The sequence below is a fragment of the Pelophylax lessonae genome (assembly GCF_965119305.1).
Source record: "Pelophylax lessonae genome assembly, chromosome: 4".
Lineage (NCBI taxonomy): Eukaryota > Metazoa > Chordata > Amphibia > Anura > Ranidae > Pelophylax > Pelophylax lessonae.
Genome location: NC_138771.1, coordinates 660,919,313 through 660,938,911, shown reverse-complemented (window position 1 = coordinate 660,938,911; position 19,599 = coordinate 660,919,313).

Here is a 19,599-nt window from a genome sequence, read left to right as displayed (position 1 = left end):
TGCGTGCCCCCTTCAATGCATTGAACAGTGTAGATGTCCCCAATGCAGAATTTAGTGTGCGTGCCCCCATCAATGCATTGAACAGTGTACATTCATCATGTCCCCAATGCAGAGCTTAGCGTGCGTGCCCCCTTCAATGCATTGAACAGTGTACATGTCCCCAATGCAGAATTTAGCGTGCGTGCCCCCTTCAATGCATTGACAATGTACAATCATCATGTCCCCAATGCAAAGTTTAGCGTGCATGCCCCCATCAATGCATTGAACAGTGTACATGTCCCCAATGCAGAGTTTAGCGTGCGTGCCCCCTTCAATGCATTGAACAGTGTACAATCATCATGTTCCCAATGCAGAGTTTAGCGTGCGTGCCCCCATCAATGCATTGAACAGTGTACAATCATCATGTCCCCAATGCAGAGTTTAGCGTGCGTGCCCCCATCAATGCATTGAACAGTGTACAATCATCATGTCCCCAATGCAGAGTTTAGCGTGCGTGCCCCCATCAATGCATTGAACAGTGTACGATCATCACTTCCCCAATGCAGAGTTTAGCGTGCATGCCCCCATCAATGCATTGGTCAGTGTACATGTCCCCAATGCAGAGTTTAGCGTGCGTGCCCCCTTCAATGCATTGATCAGTGTACATGTCCCCAATGCAGAGTTTAGCATGCGTGCCCCCTTCAATGCATTGATCAGTGTACATGTCTCCAATGCAGAGTTTAGCGTGCGTGCCCCCTTCAATGCATTGAACAGTGTACATGTCCCCAATGCAGAGTTTAGCGTGCATGCCCGACTGAGAGCAGTGCACTTACCTGGAGGCTGGAGCCCTGTGAGTCACGGCGGCTTCTCCTCCGACTCCGTCCTCTTCATTCTGCGGGAACTGGCGGGAAGGTGAGCGGCTTCTCCCTCTCCTCTTCTTCGTTCGACGGCAGGCGGTGGGAAGGTGAGCGGCGCTTCTCCCTCTCGGCCTCTCCTCTTCTGCGGCGGGCGGCGGGACAGTGAGCGGCACCGGCTTCTTCTCTGGAGACTCCTCTTCGGCGGCGGGAAGGTGACCGGGCGGTGACGGTGAGTGACTGATGCACGCACCGGCACCGCCCCCCAACGAGGTCAGCATGGATGTCCTGAATCATGATTGGTCCAGGCTGGAGTCTGGACAAATCATGATCCAAAACATCACAAAAGGGGTGTGTTGTAGCGCAGTGCTCTGCGCCACAATTACGCCCCAGAAGGCCGCCAATCGGCGCCTATGCCGGGTGGAAAACCCCACCCCCCCCCATAGCCACCAATGAGGCGGGTGCCCCTAGTGGGCAAAAAAATAGATTTTTTTTTTTTAAATCTTTTTTTTTAATCTTTTTTTTTCTTTCTCTTTTTGGGGGGCAGCACCCCTGCGCTCCCTATCAGCCGGCCGCCACTGGGAGAAATACTCGAGTCCATTACATGTAATCTAGAGGGGTTCATGTAGTACCTGTGCAATATCTTATGGGCGTTATCCCAGTGGTCAACACAAGCAGATGCATGAGTATTAATTTTTAGGGCAGGTAACCATTGGGCTATGTGAAAAACTTGCCCCAAATCACGTTCCTACCTTAGCATAGATGGAGATTTGCGGGAAATTGTACACTGATGGAAAATTTTATAGAAAAGCGAGATGCCTTTGATCTTAGGATCTAGGTTAGTAAGGAGGTACCTAGGTTAGAAAAGTCGCAGTCGGTTGTCGGAAGCATCATACTAACAAGCCGACAATCGGCCGATCGGACGTTGGCCGAAAATTTACGGCCAACAATCGGTGCGTGTGTACGGGGCTTTTCAGAACAAAAGTAGATCACAGCCTTCAAAGACAATTCACCAATGGAAGTATTGTTCCAAATTGTTTTCTTCTGGTTTATTAGACTGTTTACACATGTACATTTTTATGGGTTTCATCCCCATATAGCTAATATTGGTGTTGTACTGCATGTAGCAGTTTCTAATTTCTTATTTATTGGGTGTCAGATATTTGATGTGTTCTAATCTGACATATATGAGCTCTGGCATTAATGAGTTTCTATGCCTTAGATAATTAAGCATCTCCTGTCTTATAAAGTTTTTATATTATTGTGAGATGGAAGAATAAGATTGATTTGAATAATTGTTGCTGTATTTTTACACCTATAGTGTGCTAAGAATTATAATGAATTTATGTCAGTGTTACTACATTGTATTGCTAAGATTTTGTTAGGCCTATGACACAGATCTTCAGTTTTGCTACAGATATGTCTCGTTTATTCCCAAAGATCAGCATGTATGCTGGCACATGTAGTTCCATTGCATACAGGTCTGCTGTTACCTGTTGTCCCACAAGGTTTAAAGTTTAAGACTAGGCAAACCTCCTGTTGTTAATTCAATTTGCTACATGGCCAGCCAGGCCACCTCTTGTCATTCTAAGGTGACTCATTGCCCCAGGCTTTGCATATTAATGTTCCTAGTAGTCAAGCCTTTGTGTCTCCAAGTCTATTTCATACCTGTTTGGTTTCAATTTTCTGTTTGGTGTCACTGGGCAACTGGACCATCTCTTATAAATTTATGTTTGCATGGGTACTCACTTCTAGCTGTTTTGTGTGTCTCTGTGTGTCCATGTACACAAGACATCTTGAATTTTACTCCCCACTGTTTAGTGATCCCAGCACCTTAGCCATGCAAGGGATTCTCAGTTGTCTATTGGCCTTCAGTTCTAGGTAGCTGCCTGCTTGGGTGAGTAAGAGGGCTGCAACCTGGGAACTGGCTGCAAGTTAACCCATCTCCACCTTTGGAGAAGACAAGGCAGTTCCTTAGACTTTGCACCTCAACCCTTCCAAGGGCCCTCACCATTGTTGCATGTGTGGACATGCTGTGTTCTCCCCAGATGGTGCCATTAGGTATCCTTCCTGTCTTAAAATGACCTGCCTTCCTGTGAGCCCTGAACCCCAGTGCTGCAAGTGGTTCTTACTAGCATTTATTTTGCTGCCTGTCTGTAAGACCAGAAGCCCAGTGCCGCACTATACTTCTGCCATTCTTGTAAATCTTGTATTCTGTGCTCTCCAAGTTTTTGTCTCTGTACTTACATGTTCCTGATCTACTGTAGGGTTGTTGATCCCAGCCATAGGTGATAGGCCCCCTTTGAAACAGCCTATTGTTCATGATAAATGTTTCATTGAATTCAGGATAGTGTACACAGTTTAGTGTGGATGGTGGTTGAATTTATATGAAATGAGAATGATTTCTCTTTGTATTAAGACATTTTTGTTTTCTTTTCTTCTTGGTCTTATTACTCTTTATAATATAGATTTACTTCAGCAGAAAAAAAACTCAACAGCTTTATGGGCATTTTTTTGTTAATGACCTAATGTTGGACTAACAATCTGAGTGACGCCATCTTCAACAAAAAAAAAAAAATACCCTCCATTCCTGCACGTTATGACATCACCACAAACAGCATTGATGGAGAAGAGCGCTTTCAAAAAGCCTTTTAATATCTGAAGAACTTTGATACTTGTCATGTCAGCTGTCTAGAAAAGTTAAAGCTCAGTTTGCTATGATTGCAAAAGGATCTGCACACCTACCGAAAGTTTCTTGTCATGTGGACTGCGATGGTCCTGAAGAGAAGAATATTATGTATGAACATTGTATGAGTTCTTAGGTGTTGCAGTGGAGTCTTATGGAGGACTAGCTGTCAAAGGAGGAGTCAACAAAAGACTTGGCGTTCATACAGTTAGACCAACACATCTTTTTTTAGACTTTTTGATTTTTAGGTTTGTTTTGTCACATTTGTTATTTTTTTAATATTTTGTATATTTTTTGCCTTGACAAAGCAAAATTTGATTTTTATGCAGAAGTAAATGGGATACATCATTCAGGAGAAATATGAACTAGAAAAATATATATATATTTAAACTAAGATTAGGCAGTTGGAGGGAGATGTCAGGGAATTTAGAAGGGAATGAGATGAATTGTAATTTTATCTGCTTTTCTTAAAAATACATTTTATGTTAGGTTTCGTAAGTGTTATGAGACCTAGTTTGTTCCTTCTTCCTCATATCAGCACCACCATAAAGCCATATGTGGCTTTAACAGTTACCAAAAGTAACTGTGATGTGAGATCACCACACAGGGACAGCAGAGCGGAAACCGCTACACTGTGAATGGTCCCCGGCCCAACTATTCACTACAACTAGTGTGTGGATTGCTTGAGATAGCAGTGATATGTTTCCAGAACTCCAATGTAGGAAGGGACAGTTTTGTTTGTGGCAATATATTGCCAACAGGACGAATATTGATGAGGAAAAGGGAAGCAGCCATTTTATTTATCAATTATTTACTTATGATTATCAAACATGGATTTATGATTAAGCAGATATATTGGATATATATTGTGTGAGAAGTCCTTTTGTATAACAGCTGTTAAGATTGCTTACTTGACCTTTCGAAGACCTGTTTAGCCAACAAGCTTTGGAAGTGACATGTCTATGTTAAATGTCCATTTCGCATATCAAAGAATGTCATCAAAGCCTGAGATGTGACTTAAAAGAAATTAGATAGCTAGGTTCCACCCACTTTAGTGTATAAAAGTGTATTAGAAACCCTAGTCAGATAGAGCAATGTTCATTAAGCCAACAGAATTTAATGTGATTGACTTGCTCTCCAAACATGTCATTTTATCTACATGTTTGTCTAAATAAATATAATTTTCAATCTGGCTTCAACAGTCAAAATGTTATTGAAACCCGTGAGTTTTGGGGTTACCCTTACACTAGGTTGTTGGAAATTCACCGAAGGAAAGTTTATCCCTTGCCTCTTCCAGGTAGTCATGGATAGTCCCGGGATCAGAAAGGGGTAAACCGCTAAAGGAATGGAGAGCGACTTACACCTCATATCCCCAAAGTTACACTTGTAAAATCTCTTCCATGCTGAAATAGAAGCAACAATGGTCGGGAAAGAGGGACATTTCACTTTGTTATAGATACATGCAGCTAACGCTAGGGCGACTAGATCATGACCCTCTACAACCTGCCGCTCAATCTGGTTCCACCAGTTGTCTTCCTGACACGAAAACCAGAATTGTGGCTAAGAACCGCTACGTGATAATAAGCTTTTGCATCTGGGAGACCAACCCCACCAATGTTTTTAGAATCATACAGTTTGGACAAGGAGATCCTAGGTTTTTTTTCCGTCCCATATATATTGCCTTAATTTAGAAGCCAGCTTCTCAAAGTATAAAGGTACATTAGGCATTCACAAGATAAATAAGTAAGTGTCGGCCATGAAAGGCCCCAAAAAGTTAGCCCACATGGGTTTACCTGACAGCTAAGAACGTTGTATTCTGTTGCTGAAGGTACATTAGGCATTCACAGGATACAGAAGTAAGTGTCGGCAAGTATATGCCCCAAAAATTAGCCCACATGGGTTTACCTGACAGCTAAGAATGTTGTATTCTGTGGCTGAAGTTTCATTAGGCATTCACAGGATACAGAAGTGTCGGCCATAAAAGGCCCCAAAAATTAGGCATTCAATGGACATAAAATGCCTTTTATGCCATTGTATTTGCCGAAGACAAGGACCATGAATTGTTGGGGGTCTGGTGGATATTTGTGGACTGTCATGAGGAATTTAAATTAAACCTGGTCTACTGGTCACATGTAGTGAATTCCTCAGAGATCCATGCCTCATTAATTTTTATAAATGTGAGGTAGTCAACACTGTCATGAGCTAGGCCAGTGCGCTTATCGGTCACCACCCCCCACCTGCTGTGCTGGACGTCCTTTCGGCCAGGACACTGGACGGGGGGCAAGCCAACAGTTCCATTGCAAATTGTACAAGCTCTGGCCAGAGGTCAAGCCTGCCCACCCAGTAGTCCAGGGGTTCATTACTCCTCAGAGCGTCCACACCGGCCGTTAACCCGATGTAGTCGGACACCTGTCGGTCTAGGCGTTCCCTGATGCTGGATCCGATGTTTGGCTGAAAGAAGGATCTCATATCTGAAGTGACCAAGACATCTTTAAACCGCTCTCTTCTTGCAGGCACTGTTGGATTGTTACCCGCAACTGTCTCTCTGTGACTGGAAATTCCTCTGCCAGCACATGCAAAAGCAGAATGCAGCATTTCTCGTAGCAAGGCCTGGAAGAGCTGCATTCTGACCGCCCTCTATGAGGGTGGTAACTTTTCCGCCATTTTTTGTTTGTACCGGGGGTCTAAGTACGTTGCCACCCAGTAGTGGTCCTTACCCTTTATGCTTTTTATATGGGGGTCCCCCTTAAAACACTGGATCATGAAGGCCCCCATTCGCACTAAAATGTACGCGGTGTATTGGCCCTGCTCAAGCTCATCATCCAGGATAATCTTGTACTCGTTCTCCTCCCCACCATCCACGGACAACACCAGGGATCCCAGACAGGTCTTCTTGCTCCTCCTCATCCGCCCCGGCACCATCCTCCTCTGACTTCTCTTCAGACTCCTGTTGTTGACTTGTCTCAGATGGAGTAGCACCCCCTGGGAATTCATCCAACATTGCGATTTCCTCATCTTCCTGCTCCTGCTCCTCGATGGCTTGATCAATGACATGACGCAATGCACGCTTCAGAAAGAAGGCGTAAGGTACAATGTCACTGATGGCGCCCTGGCCATGACTGACCAGTTTGGTGATCTCATCAAATGGCCGCAGAAGTCTGCATACGTCGGGCATGAGCAGCCACTGGCGAGGTGAAAAAACCCAAGCTCCCCAGAACTTGTCCTGCCGCAGAGTTCGTACAGGTAGTCGTTAACTGCACGTTTCTGCTGGAGCAGCCTATCAAGCATATGCAACATTGAGTTCCATCGCGTTGGGCAGTCACAAACAAGATGCCTGATGGGCAGGTTGTGTCGCCGCTGAATGTCAGCAAGGTGAGCCATGGCTTTGTAAGATCTTCTGAAATGGCCCGAGATTTTCCTGGCCTGCCGCAAGACGTCCTGGACCCCAGGGTATTTGGCAACAAATCGCTGCACGACCAAGTACAGGACGTGTGCCATGCATGGCACGTGTGTTATTTTGCCCTGTTTCAGCGCGCTCAGCAGATTGGCACCGTTGTCGCACACCACTTTACCAACTGTCAAATTGTGCGGTGTCAGCCACTGATCTGCCTGTGAATGCAAAGCTGAAAGGAGTGCAGGACCAGTGTGGCTCTTGGCTTCCAGACACAACAGATGCAGCACAGCATGGAAACGTCTCAAATGGCATGTGGAATAGGTTCTGGCGATCTTGGGCGGCGCAGTGGAAGAGACGTTAGCAGCGGAAAAGGAGGAGTCTGCCGAGGAGGAGAGGGAGGATGGAGTAGGAGGAGGAGAAGAAGAGGCAGGCCTGCATGCAATCCGTGGCGGTAAAACCAAATCTACACGGGTGCCACGGGTTTCATGATTGACGGCCGTCAGAAGGTTCACCCAGTGGGCAGTAAAAGTAATATACCTTCCCTGCCCGTTTTTGCTAGACCATGTGTCTGTGGTCAGATGTATCTTGGCACCGACACTGTGTGCCAGAGATACATTCACTTGCCGCTGAACATGGCCATACATCTCTGGAATGCCCTTCTGCGAGAAATATTTCCTGCCTGGGACCTTCCATTGTGGTGTTCCAATGGCCACAAATTTCCAAAAGGCCTCCGAGTCCACCAGTTGATATGGCAGTAGTTGGCGGGCTATCAGTTCCGACAAGCCAGCAGTCAAACGTTGGGCAAGAGGGTTATCCGGCGTCATGATTTTTTTACGCTCCAACATTTGGGCCACGGAAGCCTGCCTTTTTCCAGAACAACGTGAGGACAGCATGATGGAGGGTGGAGTGGAGGACAATTGTGAGGTGAGAGGAGAAGGAGAAGAGGCTGGACGGTGAGAGCCTGGAGTGTGACTTTGTGGGTTCTGACGGCGTTGCTCCCACTGGGCTCGGTGATGGGAGTTCAGGTGCCTTCTTATGGAAGTCGTCCCTAGGTGAGTGTTGGGCTTACCCCAACTTATGCATTGACTGCAAAGGCGGCAGATGGCAACACTGTTGTCAGCAGCGGACACATTAAAGAAAGCCCACACTGCAGAGTCATGTGACGGCTTCCTGGGAGAACCAGATGTGACTGTACATGGTTGATGGTTCGCTCCTGATACATTTGCAGTCTGCTTTGTCCCTCCAGTGCAATGCAAGTCCTGCCTGCTTCTCCGCCCTATCTGCTGGTCCGTCTCTCCCTCTGAACTCCCCTCCTCTTCCTCTCTTGTGGGCACCCATGTGACATCCATAGACACGTCATCATCGACGTCAACTTCCCCACCACTAACATTCGAGATCTCGGAGTAGGCAGCAACAGCGGGGACCAGCCTCTTTGGGCTGATCTGGGTACTGTCGTCAGACTGCTGAGTGGCGGCTGTTGCTACCTCCTCTTCCTGATCTGATGCCAACAATGGCTGCGCATCGCAAATGTCTTGTGACGGATCGGAAAATAATTTCAGTGACTCAAGCGGAGGGTATATGGCGGTGGTGGTGTCTTTGGGGGTTGCACACAGAGAGTGAAGAGGGTGCACATAGAGAGGATGAGGAGGGTGCAGAAGAGGAAGGCTGAGTGAGCCTCTCAACCAAGTCTGGTGTGACGCAATCGAACGCACCTTCTGAAACTTCACACTTTGGCTCTGGCCTATTGCTCCTGCCCTACCCCTACCACCCCTGCGTAAAGGCCTGCCTCTTCCTCTGGCTGTCATTTTTTTAATTACCCTATGACAAAATTCTCTAGAGAAGTGCAGTATGTGGAACAAGGTATATAACACCCCGCTTCAATCTGTGGTATTAAGGGCCACAGGTTTATCACACCAGTTCTACAAATAATTGGCCAGTAACTGTTGTCACTGTGTGTTGCACAGTTAACGTGGCAAAAGAGGCCACATTTTTTCAGGACTAAAATACACTCTTAGAAAAGTATACTGTTAAATAACACCTCACTTCAATCTGTGGTATTGGGGGGCCACTGGTCTATCACACCAGTTGTACAAAAAATTGGCCAGTACGTTTGGCACTCTGTATAGCAGAGTTAATGCAGCAAAAGGGGCAATATTGTTGCAGGACACAAATACACTTATAAAGTATACTCAGATAACACTCCGCTTCAATATGTGGTATTGGGGGGCCACTGGTAGGGATGATCGAACGGTTCGGGTCGACCATCGGTTCGGCCCGAACATTGGGTGTTCGAGGTTCGGCCGAATTTAGAACTTTTTGTCCAAAAAGTTAGGAATTCGGCAACCAGAACCGCCCAAAATGCAATGCTTCAGGAAATGGGCTTTAAAAGCCAGTGATTAGACCAGAACCATTAGCAAAAGCCAATTGAGGGGGCAGGAGAATGCTAGGAATGTGATTGGAGTGACTAGGGGGTCCCTAGACCAATCATTAGTGAATACGCCCCCCAGTATATAAGATCGCCCCCGCCATATTCCTAGCATTGTTATACTGGACATGGAAGAGAGTGGAAGCAGTTCTGTTAATTTTACTTTAAAAGTGTCATTTAGCATTTATTAGTGTGAGGAAAGGGATATCTAGTGTAGTTAGAGTGCTCCTTTACACTTAAGTTAGCTTCAAAAATTTAGTTTCTGTAGGGAAAGTGTTAAGTGTCAGGGGACCGTAGTGTAGTGTAGGGTTAACTGGCAGTGACTGCTATGGCAGGGTGACAAAACCCTTCCATAGCAGGGTGACCGCTATAGAGAAATGATCATTTCTCTGAGTTGCTTCGGGACAGGAATATGGCTTCTCACCAGCCAAGCATTTTTTATGCTGCAGGGGCTGCCACTGCCAGTGCTTTTTTGAGGACATGTTTGATGTCAGACATGACATCTGAACATGTGTATAGGGGGTATATATACACATATATGTCTGTATATATACCCCTAGCCATATATAGGTGTGATAGTAGCAGAAATATATGCTTGCACTAATGAAATCATTTACACAGATATATTTCTGCTACTATCACACCTATATATGTCTAGGTGTGTATATAAATATATGTATGTGTGTATATGTACCACTATACACAAGTTCAGACGTTTTGCCTGCCTCAAAAGAACCCAAAAAAATGCCAAAAAAAAAACGCTAGCGTAAAAAAAAAAAATGCCCAGGTGTGTTTTTGCTGGCATTTTTTGGGGGGTTTTGGAGGCAGGCAAAACATCAGAACTTGTGCACAGTACCACTATACACAAGTTCAGATGTTTTTCCTGACTGCAAAGAACCCCAAAAATGCCTTCTATTAAACCGGCAAGGTGTTACAGCAGCGAAGCCAACATCCTGTGCTTAAAGTTTTCTAATACAAACAATCCTTTTTTTTTCTGGTTCTGGACATGCTACAGAGCTGAAACTTCACAGGTACATGTGAAGTTTCAGCTCTGTAGCATGTCCAGAACCATAAAAAAAAAGATCGTTTGTATTAGAACAGTTTCAGCACAGGATGTTGGCTTCGCTGCTGTAAGTAACACCTTGCCGGTTTAATAGAAGGCATTTTTTTGGGTTCTTTGCAGTCAGGAAAAACATCTGAACTTGTGTGTAGATATAAGAAAACAAAAGGATTGTTTGTATTAGAACACTTTCAGCACAGGAGGTTGGCTTCTCTGCTGTAACACCTTGCCGGTTTAATAGCAGGCATTTTTTTGGGGTTCTTTGCAGTCAGGAAAAACATCTGAACTTGTGTATAGTGGTACTGTGCACAAGTTCAGATGTTTTGCCTGCCTCCAAAAATCCCCAAAAAATGCCAGCATAAACACACCTGGGCATTTTTTTTTTGACGCTAGCGTTTTTTTTGCCATTTTTTTGGGTTCTTTGCAGTCAGGCAAAACATCTGAACTTGTGTATAGTGGTACTGTGCACAAGTTCCGATGTTTTGCCTGCCTCCAAAACCCCCCAAAAAATGCCAGCAAAAACACACCTGGGCATTTTTTTTTTGACGCTAGTGTTTTTTCTGGCATTTTTTGGGTTCTTTGCAGTCAGGAAAAACATCTGAACTTGTGTATAGTGGTACTGTGCACAAGTTCAGATGTTTTGCCTGCCTCCAAAAACCCCCAAAAAATGCCAGCAAAAACACACCTGGGCATTTTTTTTTTGACGCTAGCGTTTTTTTTGCCATTTTTTTGGGTTCTTTACAGTCAGGAAAAACATCTGAACTTGTGTATAGTGGTACTGTGCACAAGTTCAGATGTTTTGCCTGCCTCCAAAAATCCCCAAAAAATGCCAGCATAAACACACCTGGGCATTTTTTTTTTTTGACGCTAGCGTTTTTTTTGCCATTTTTTTGGGTTCTTTGCAGTCAGGCAAAACATCTGAACTTGTGTATAGTGGTACTGTGCACAAGTTCCGATGTTTTGCCTGCTTCCAAAACCCCCCAAAAAATGCCAGCAAAAACACACCTGGGCATTTTTTTTTTGACGCTAGCGTTTTTTTTGGCATTTTTTGGGTTCTTTGCAGTCAGGAAAAACATCTGAACTTGTGTATAGTGGTACTGTGCACAAGTTCAGATGTTTTGCCTGCCTCCAAAAATCCCCAAAAAATGCCAGCATAAACACACCTGGGCATTTTTTTTTTTTGACGCTAGCGTTTTTTTTGCCATTTTTTTGGGTTCTTTGCAGTCAGGCAAAACATCTGAACTTGTGTATAGTGGTACTGTGCACAAGTTCCGATGTTTTGCCTGCCTCCAAAACCCCCCAAAAAATGCCAGCAAAAACACACCTGGGCATTTTTTTTTTTGACGCTAGCGTTTTTTTTGGCATTTTTTGGGTTCTTTGCAGTCAGGAAAAACATCTGAACTTGTGTATAGTGGTACTGTGCACAAGTTCAGATGTTTTGCCTGCCTCCAAAGCCCCCCAAAAAATGCCAGCAAAAACACACCTGGGCATTTTTTTTTTTTGACGCTAGCGTTTTTTTGTTGCCATTTTTTTGGGTTCTTTGCAGTCAGGAAAAACATCTGAACTTGTGTATAGTGGTACTGTGCACAAGTTCAGATGTTTTGCCTGCCTCCAAAAACCCCCAAAAAATGCCAGCAAAAACACACCTGGGCATTTTATTTTTTTACGCTAGTGTTTTTTTGGCATTTTTTGGGTTCTTTTGAGGCAGGCAAAACAGGCAAAACCATATTAGTGTAAATGATTTCATTAGCGCAAGCATATATTTCTGCTACTATCACACCTATATATGTCTAGGTGTGTATATAAATATATGTATGTGTGTATATACACCACTATACACAAGTTCAGATGTTTTGCCTGCCTCAAAAGAACCCAAAAAAATGCCAAAAAAAAACGCTAGCGTCAAAAAAAAAATGCCCAGGTGTTTTTTTTGGGGTTTTTTGGAGGCAGGCAAAACATCTGAACTTGTGCACAGTACCACTATACACAAGTTCAGATGTTTTTCCTGACTGCAAAGAACCCAAAAAAATGCCTTCTATTAAACCGGCAAGGTGTTACAGGAGAGAAGCCAACCCCCTGTCAGAAAGTTTTCTAATACAAACAATCTTTTTGTTTTCTGGTTCTGGACATGCTACAGAGCTGAAACTTCACATGTACACTTTTTAGACCCCCCAGATACGAAATCCAAAGTAAAAATCAAAAAATCTTTTTTTTTTTTTTTAATTTTTTCAATAATTGGCTTTTTTTATCAAAAATGACAATTTTTAATAACTTTTTATGTGTGATTTTGTGTCTGGGGGGGGTCTAAAAAGTGTACCTGTGAAGTTTCAGCTCTGTAGCATGTCCAGAACCAGAAAAAAAAGATCATATAGGTGTAAAAGGAGGGTCCCACATCCCTGTTCTACTGAAAAATTATCTTTTTTTTTATGGTTCTGGACATGCTACAGAGCTGAAACTTCACAGGAACACCTTTTAGACCCCCCAGATACTAAATCCAAAGTCAAAATCAGAAAATCTCTCTTATTTTTTCAATAATTGGCTTTTTTTTAATCAAAAATGACAATTTTTAAGAACTTTTTTTGTGTGATTAATAGTTAATGGGGCATGACCCAGAACCCTGGGCACTTTTTAGGGGCGTTTATTGGGTTTTAGGGCTTAAAAATTGTGTTTTTTGATTACCGAAGTTCGGGTCCCATTGATTTCAATGGGGTTCTGAAATCCGGGCCGAACTTTCGGGGAAGTTCGGATGTTCTGGCTGAACCAAACTTTTCAAAAGTTTGATCATCCTTAGCCACTGGTCTATCACAACAGTTGTACAAAAAATTGGCCAGTGAGTTTGGGACTGTGTGTAGCAGAGTAAACACAGCAAAAGAGGCAATATTGTTGTAGGACACAAATACACTTATACAATTATACTCTGATAACACCCCCTACTTCAATATGTGGTATTGGGGGGCCACTGGTTTATCACACCAGTTGTAAAAAAAATTGGCCAGTGAGTTTGGCACTATGTGTAGCAGAGTTAATGCAGCAAAAGAGGCAATATTGTTGCAGGACACAAATACACTTATACAATTATACTCAGATAACACCCCACTTCAATATGTGGTACTGGGGGGCCACTGGTCTATCACACCAGTTGTACAAAAAATTGGACCGTATGTTTGGCACTGTGTGTAGCAGAGTTAACGCAGCAAAAGGGGCAATATTGTTGCAGGACACAAATACACTTATAAAGTATACTCAGATAACACCCCACTTCAATATGTGGTATTGGGGGGCCACTGGTCTATCACACCAGTTATAATACATTAAAAGTGCTTTTGTCACTGCTGCAGAAACGCTCACCACACCAGTCACAATGCTGCACAGTGCACAATACGAATACACTATAATATGCTTCCTATATTACAAAGTATAAGTGGATTACACCCCTATATAGTGCACTGCACACCTATAACAAATACCAGCCCTTAAAATGAATTTTGTGGATCTTAACAGAGAGATTTGTGTCACTGACTATCTCTCCCTGATGAACAAAGCAGACCACTCCCTACACTGACAAAAAGCAGAATGTGAAATGGCCGCCAGCTCAAGTCTATTTATAAAGTAGGGGGTATGTCAATGTGCTGCAATGTTTCAATTGTCCGTCCCGTTCCACCTGACGGCTGTGTCAAAGTTCTCCTCAATGTAAACTAATATGGCTGCCACGAACAACGCTATGTGTTCGCAAAATCAGCTGGCTGCGAACGAGCAAAGTTTGCCGCGAACCGACCGCCGGGCAAACCGCAAGGCCATCCCTAAAGATCACCACGTATAAATACATAAGGGGGGGGGGGATATGATCACCATATATAAATACATAAGGGGGGATATGATCACCATGTATTTTACATTAGGGGGGATATGATCTCCATGTATAAATACATAAGGGGGGATATGATCACCATGTATTTTACATTAGGGGGGATATGATCTCCATGTATAAATACATAAGGGGGGATTTGATCTCTATATATAAATACATAAGGGGGGATATGATCTCCATATATAAATAAATAAGCGGGTATATGATCTCCATATATAAATACATAAGGGGGGATTTGATCTCCATGTATAAATACATAAGGGGGGATATGATCACCATGAATAAATACATAAGGGGGGATATGATCTCCATGTATAAATACATAAGAGGATATGATCACCATGTATAAATACATACGAGGGGGAAATGATCACCATGTATTTTCCGTTAGGGGGGATATGATCTCCATGTATAAATACATTAGGGGGGATATGATTTCCATATATAAATACATAAGGGGGGATATGAGTTCCATATATAAATACATAAGGGGGGATATGATCACCATGTATAAATACATAAGGGGGGATATGATTTCCATATATAAATACATAGGGGGGATATGATCACCATGAATAAATACATAAGGGGGGATATGATTTCCATATATAAATACATAGGGGGGATATGATCACCATGAATAAATACATAAGGGGGATATGATCACCATGCACAAATACATAAGGGGGGGGGGGATATGATCTCCATGTATAAATACATAAGAGGATATGATCACCATGTATAAATACATACGAGGGGGAAATGATCACCATGTATTTTCCATTAGGGGGGATATGATCTCCATGTATAAATACATTAGGGGGGATATAATCACCATGTTAAATACATAAGGGGCGATATGATTTCCATATATAAAAACATAAGGGGTCCATATAGTGAATTTGGTATTGGGTTATTCACTTTAAGGTCATTACAGAGGACAAGGGGGCACTGTATATATCTGAAGGAAAATACATTTTGTCTTCAAATATGGAAAGCATTCTTCACAGTAAGAGCTTTGAAAATGTGCTTCCAGAGGTGGTTCTGGCCAGCTCAGTACATTGTTTTAAAAGAAGCCCAGATTCATTCCTAGGTGTACATAATATAGCTGGATACACTCATTTATAGGTGAAGTTGATCCAGGGAATATCTGATTGCCTCTCACTGGAGCAAATTGGATCAGGCTTTGCTGTTTTTTTTTTTTTTTCTTTGCATTCCTCTGGATCAACTGTAGATATAGGATTGTGTATATATAGGATTGTGTATGTATGGGATTGTATGGGTTTTCCCCCCTTTTACTGGTTGAACTAGATAGACTTGTGTCTTTTTTTTCACCAGGCTAATTATGTAACTATTTACAAACATGTAAAGATAATAACAACAGAAATTGTAAATCCAGGAAATGATCTGCCTTCTGTGGGTCAGGAATATTGTTTTTTCCCTGGCGGGGCACATTGGACCATGGTTTTGTTTCTTTTTTGCCTTTCTCTTGATCAATTGTAGTATAGGGCTTCATATATTTCTTTTATTTATTTTCTCTGATTGTTGAACTTGATTGACTTTGGTCTTTTTTCAGCCTGACTAATTCTGTAATCATGTCACTGGCAGGATCAACAAGAGTCCCCCCCCATCAACAAATATAACACAACATTTTCATAGGTATTTTTACCAGGCCAACAGGGAGCAAATAAGAGGGGCTCATTAATTACACACCCTTTAAGGATACTAAACTCTTTTGTTGGGGTTCCCACCTCCTTCACTATTCATCAATGAATGATCACATCTATGACCTACCTGAGTCCATCTCCAGATTTTCACTTCTCCTCATTGTGCTCTGCGGACAAACAGGATTCTGTGCTCTGCACGATCTGCGGCTTCAATATCTGTGCTTGTTTTCTTTAGAATTTTGTTGCCCTTTACAACATTTTGGTTTTAGGAACAAGAAATGCCACAGACACACAAAGAGGAAGTATATGAATTTCTGTATTTTCTCTAAATTATTGCTGACCTGGATATTTGAACTCTGGCCTTGGAACAATGTATAATACAATGGTGCGCATCGCTGTCCATTATGAATTAGCTTTGGTTTGGTCTGAACAAATAATTGGACCATTTTAGAGCTATTTGGTGGTTCTTTGAATGGCCAAACTAAATGGGTAAATAGAAATGGTAAAAAGGAGCTGGTATTCTTTTAAAAGTGTTGGATATAAATGATTTAAAGTGTGAATTTATCAAGAAATCTTTAAAAAGTGCTGGATATAAATAATAAAAATTATTTAAAGTGTAAATTTACCAAGAATTCTTTCTAAAAAATCCAATACAAATAGTGCATATATATCCAATAAATAATTAATAAAGTGCAAGTGCTATCCTACAATCATGTAAGAATATATTGCAAAAAAAAATTAATAACAGTGCTTGTAGTGCATCCACAAAAATACATTAAATAGCAAAAATGATAAATTCTTAAATCAATAAATATTGTGCCCACTATTACAGTGCTTAAAAAGTGGTATAAAATGTGCTTGGGTTGGGGGTCCTTGCGACCTGCTTCAATCTGGTAAGAGGCAAAGAGTCACACACCCCATCACCTGGAGCACTAAAGATCCAAGCAATTGAATTTATACAATTTTTCCTGCATGAATTGACTTGGACTACCAATTAATTATTTATAAGGACTTTTTATACCACTTTTTAAGCACTGTAATAGTGGGCACAATATTTATTGATTTAAGAATTCATCATTTTTGCTTGTTAATGTATTTTTGTGGATGCACTGCAAGCACTGTTATTATTTTTTTTTGCAATATATTCTTACATGATTGTAGGATAGCACTTGCACTTTATTAATTATTTATTGGATATATATGCACTATTTGTATTGGATTTTTTAGAAAGAATTCTTGGTAAATTTACACTTTAAATAATTTTTATTATTTATATCCAGCACTTTTTAAAGATTCCTTGATAAATTCACATTTTAAATTATTTATATCCAACACTTTTAAAAGATTACCAGCGCCTTTTTACCATTTCTATTTACCTATTTTATTGTTATTTAACAATTAAAAGGGCAGCAGGTTTTAACATCTTTTAATTAGGGCTGGGCACCTTCACAATCTTTTATCAAACTAAATGGGTGACTAAATAATATTCACAGACCTATTTGATTATAGATCACTTCTGATATCAGTCAGGTTATTCATTGGTCAGTCATGGAAAAATTATATAATATTCACAGACCTATTTGATTATAGATTAGTTCAGATATCATTCCGAGTATTCATTGGTCAGTCTTGGAACATTCTATAATATTCACAGACCTATTTGATTATAGATCAGTTCAGATATCAGTCAGAGTATTCATTGATCAGTTGTGGAACATTCTATAAGCATCACAGATCATCCATCTATAGGATTATAAATGACATCAGATATCAGTGAAAGTATTAATGATTAAAATGTGTAGTGCCCTAATTCTGTGAAACTTATATACATAAATATGTAAACAATAGTGACAACAATATCATAAATAAATAGTATGAGATCTAAAACATAAAAGTCCATAAAGTTCATAAAAGGTCCATATATGCAACAGTTCACATAAGTCCTTGAATGAAGAGATCCCAATACAAAACAAGTGATTTCAATGAAAACAAATGAGGGAAAGGTGTTTCAAGGTGCTTGTTTAAAGTGCAGGTATTCACGGGTGAAAAATAAGGTGTAATATATCTCCAAACGAAAAGATGCGTGCAGTGATATAGATAGCCCAGCTCTACCCACCTCATGGCCGGTTTGAGAGTAGATAAGACTCTTACCAGATGACATAAAAGTTAAGGTGTATGGATAACTTCTGGATATCTTTCAGCCCAATTGTAATGACCGTCCCCCAAGCTTGCAGCTCCCTGTTGCGCGCCGTCACTAACTACATCAGCGGTCCGCACTGCAGGCAGCCACGGATCTACAGGGTTCCAGCAAGCTTATTATATCGTCTTAACTGTAAGTGCATCTTTGATTATCAGCAATAAAAGTTATAAGGATAATGCACTATCAGTCCCCCCTTGTTTATTTTTGGGAAATCACCTGTGAACACCTGGATGAAGTTTCACTTCCAAGGGATAACAGGGAGCCGAGACAAAGTCTTTTGATGACGAAACGTTGGCGACTCCAGACGCAACGTCCACATGCCCCCTTACGAAGCCGGCTGCTTTACATTGCTTGATGCTGCTTTGGACATTTGCGGGACGCCGCTACCTGGTCCTGGAAACAGCACGTTCTATGTACCTGTTTTTTACCTTCTCATTGTGAGTAGTACTCTTTTAATAAATTGGATTTTATATGTTATGGAATTACGCTATGGGCTCTTATTCTTTTTATATACTCATGCTTATATGATGGAGTAATTCTGAAGCATTGGAACTTGACAACCGCTGATGACATTGGTATAACATCTTGCTGGGAGAGGCTGTCTCATTAAATTGAGTAGCCAAGGAGTTCTGGTAAGCTGCTTGTGATACTTGTGCACAGAGGTGTCCCCATCCTTCACTTTTCCCTGGGTGTCACTGAAAAGGATTGTTCTTCTCAACACTTTGCATGTGGATTCATTTTCATTTGCATCTTTGTTTTGGGACTTTATTCAGTATTTTGGACACTATTTTGCTTATATTGTATATATTTTTTTGTGTTTTTCCACTTGTCATATTATTATTCTAATTACTTTAGCGCTGCACTTTTTGTAAAGATTTTGGTTATTGATCACTGTTAGTTGATTTTGGTGCTAACTGCTTATATAATTCATATTGAATTCACTGTCATTTATTTAATTTAGCGCAGTAATTTTTTCTCCCCTTTATAATTCATTTATTTACCACGGTGTGTCTAGTCACATATTTCCATGCATTGTTGCCATATCTGCCTATTGACCTTTTCTAAGTGACCCCTTACTACTTCTATTTCCTCACAACATTCCCAGTGTCTGTATCAATCAGCCCACAGTGTTGCCCTTTTAAGTACTTGTTGCCCTGTTTTATTGTCCGGGACATGCCCCCAGCATTTGCATATAAAAGACACTCTCTCTCCCTAAGTTATTCACTTCAACTGAAGAAGGAGTGCGCATGCCCTGCCCGGGCCCTTGCTCAGACTCCGAAACGCATCTTGAAGCTCCCTCAGCCATCTTGCCAGTTTCCTGCTGCTGACGCCACTGCAGAGTTACCTTTGGTAAGTGTTTGTTGGGCCCACGTGCAGTGGCCTTGCAGATGCATTTTCTCATGTTTGGTTTTTCTTTGCACCCTCCTTTAGGCTTTATCAGCCACCACCACCAACACCACCACCCA